General features: G+C 52.0%; 1 pseudogene across 1 annotated transcript; it reads right to left on the bottom strand.

Annotated features, from left to right (window-relative positions):
• Positions 1 to 638: 638 nt before the first annotated feature.
• LOC308503372 (volume-regulated anion channel subunit LRRC8A-like) lies at positions 639 to 2,943 on the bottom strand (annotated as a pseudogene). The gene has a single exon. The product of its transcript is annotated as a volume-regulated anion channel subunit LRRC8A-like (transcript).
• Between the last annotated feature and the right edge of the window lie 271 nt (positions 2,944 to 3,214).

Below are 3,214 nucleotides of genomic sequence, written 5' to 3'. Positions count from 1 at the left end.
TGTTCCTGAACGTAGAGCAAAAGACTTCAGTTTTTCACCGTTAATTATGAGATTCGCTGACGGTTTGTCATGTATGGCCTTTATTATTTTAAGGAATCTTTCTTCTAGACCTATTTTACTAAGTGTTTTAATCATAAATGGATGTTGGGAAAGAGAAACTTGCCCACCCTTCCTTTAACATTCCCATCTGAGCTGACCTTTCTTGGGAATGTATGTTATCTGGAGGGAGAGGGCAAGAGGTGGAGGAAAATAAATACCAAGAACTAAGCAGACGTCCCTGGACCTCTGGCTTTAATCAACCTCTGAGGCATAGATGGCCTCCAGGAAGGTGGCCCTAATTGTCCAAACACTGCACTTTGAGACAGATTACAGGTCTCTGATCTCCCCTACATGCTCTTGTTCTAGACAGCATGAGTCTTAGAGGGAGAAAAGGACTGCCTCTCTGGCCCAGCTCACATCCAACCCCAGGTTCTTGCCCCAGCAAAGAGACTGGGCTGGCTGTCCTGGGGTTCCTGGGTTCCTGGGCAGGAGGACCCATTGGTGTTCCCTATGCTCAGCTCCCCTCCGTAGTTCGGGCATGCTCCATGTCAGTTCTCCAGAGCCGCTCCTTCACCTGGGGTGACAATGTGTTGAACAGGTCAACCATGCCGCTCAGCTTGAGCAGCGCCTCGATCCGGCCAGTTGCCCTGCAGCGCACTCTGGGTCAGGTTGTACAGCCCGCTCACCCTCAAGGGTAGCAACTGCAGCATGTTGTTGCGTAGGTGCAGGACCTGCAGCTTCCGGCACTGGAAGAGTTGAGTGAGGGTGGGGAGCGCCTCAATCTGGTTGGTGGTGATGGCTAGATTCTGGAGGTTCTGTAGGAGTCCACTGTCAGCAGGAAGGAAGGTCAGGTTGTTTTGGCTGAGGTCCAGGTAGCTCAGCTTGCAGCAATAGAAGAGCTGTTGGGGGGATCTTCTCGACTTTGTTGTGATTCAGGTAGAGACTCTCAAGGTTGTTGAGGTTGCTGATCTGGGTGGGGATGTGGGTGATGTGGTTGTCACACAGCTTAAGGCAGGTGAGTTGGTGCAGGTTCTGGAAGCTGATGATCACCTCCATGGTCTTGGGGTTGTCCTTGAAGTCAGTCTCCTGCAGGTTGTGGAGGCCGAAGATGGAGTGAGGAATACACTCCAGGGGTAGCAGATCAGCTCTAGCCCTGTCAGGTCCACCATTTCTTCAGGCTGTTGAGGATGAGGAGCGTGGTGCCTTCATGGTTGATGCACAATTTCTGCATATGCACACAGACATCTGTGACCACCGGCGGCAGATTTCTCAGGTTGTTCTTGAGCCATACCACCATGAGGTGCTTGAGTTCATCTAGCTCCTTAATGACGATATAGTGCTTGTTCTCCTCACTCAGGTTGCCGGTCAGGTGCAGCTCCTCCCATGTCTTCAGGCTGTAGGTTCACACATGGAACTCCTTAATATCAGTGATGTGCAGTGACCACAGGTTCTCCCACAGGAAGACCAGGGAGTGCGCCTGGGTCTTGGCCACCGTGTGGTACAGCCACTGCTCCTGCAGGCGGGTGAGCTGGGCAGTGCTGGCCAGATGGTCACGTCCAGAATCAGCTCAAACTTCAGCACCTCCAGCTCAATCAGGTCGAACATGGTGTCGGGGAGGCCTCTGAGCATGAGCAGGTGCAGCTCTAACTTGTTTTGTGGGTTCCTGGTGAGTGGCTGCCGCAGCTTGTCTGGCATCCATTCGTTGTTGAGTTTCTCCTGCTGCAGCTTATTGTTGCTCACCTCCAACAGGAAGGTATCGAAGGGCTTGGAGTAGAGCAGGTCGTACTGGTCAATGAGGTACAGCATGAAAGTGAAATTGTTCTTGACGTCGGGGATGTCACTGTAGCTGCTCCCCTTGTGGAGGGCCTCAGACACGTACTAATTGAGGGAGCATCGCAGCATCCACCAGAGCTGTACACACAGATGAGGCCATAGAAGATGACAAGCTGATGCAGAAGGGCACCAGGATTTTGGAGAGCTTGTCCAGGGTGTGGGCGCAGTGGTAGTTGCTGTAGCCCATCATGCTCTCTATGTCCACGGCACAGTCCACGTGGAACTTGATGTTGTGCACGTAACAGATGGTATAGTAGATGATGAGGATGAACTTGATCACCTTGATAATGGTCTACCATTTGTAGAGGCAGTACACAGTGTCTCCCTCCGCCACGTGGGTCCGGAACTTTTTACTTGCTCATACAGAACCTGGGCCTGCTCCCCCTCTTTGTCCTGCATGCCCATCACAGAGCAGTTCATGATGCCCTCTGCTCGATCCAAGACTTGGTCAGCTGCAGCATGGGCACGGTGGCCTACATGTCCTCGCTGATAATCGACAACTTCTTGTCTATGAAGCCATTCATCTTGCTGAAGGCTGGTGTGGGGTCTTTCTCCTCCACCACTGTCTCTGAGAAGGGACAGTGTGGTCCAAGGTGAGTCGAAGCCCTTGAGTAGGATAGACACAAGTGCTCCAACTTTCAGCTGGTGTGTGGGAACTTGAACCAGAAATTGCTGCAGGCCAGGAAGATGAGCTATGCAGAAAATACTGGCGAATGAGTACAAATGGTTCTGGTAGCACACAGCATCCATGTAGTTGTTCTAATGCTGGTCCAGGTCATATCTGATGACTGTGGGGGCTGTGTCAGGGGTTGGCAGGACTGTGGGGTTGGGGTTAATGGGCTCTTGACCAGGGTTCCCAGCCCCAGAATGAGTGGTTGTGGGAGTCCTTGGTGACCCACTTACAAGGCAGGTAGATCACCTTGTCCTGGGTGACCTGCAGCATGCCCCCAATGACAGCCATCATCAGCATGACAATGCAGATGTAGTTGGTGAACACTTCCCACCAGTTTTAGGATACGGTAAGCTGGCTGCACTATCCACAAAGTAGCGGAGTTGTGTTACTGGAATCATAGTTCAACTCTGTGGAAGGCTCAGCCACCTGCGTGTGCTGAGACTGACCCATGTCTTCTTGGCAGGTTCCTGGCATTTTTTTTGCTTCATGGAAGCTGCCTCCCTGGGCCCACCTTCCAGGGCTGCCCAGTAGGCAGCCCCTGGGACCATGCTACTCAGTCGTGCCATAAACAACTGTGTCACTCTGGCGCCCCCTTTTGTTTGTCCTTCACACATCACTCCAAGGCAGGTATAATATTAATGCTGTCTTTTAATAGATGAAGAAAGTAGG

The sequence above is a fragment of the Rhinolophus hipposideros genome, assembly GCF_964194185.1.
Source record: "Rhinolophus hipposideros genome assembly, chromosome: 10".
NCBI lineage: Eukaryota > Metazoa > Chordata > Mammalia > Chiroptera > Rhinolophidae > Rhinolophus > Rhinolophus hipposideros.
This window is presented reverse-complemented; position numbering and strand designations above follow the sequence as displayed.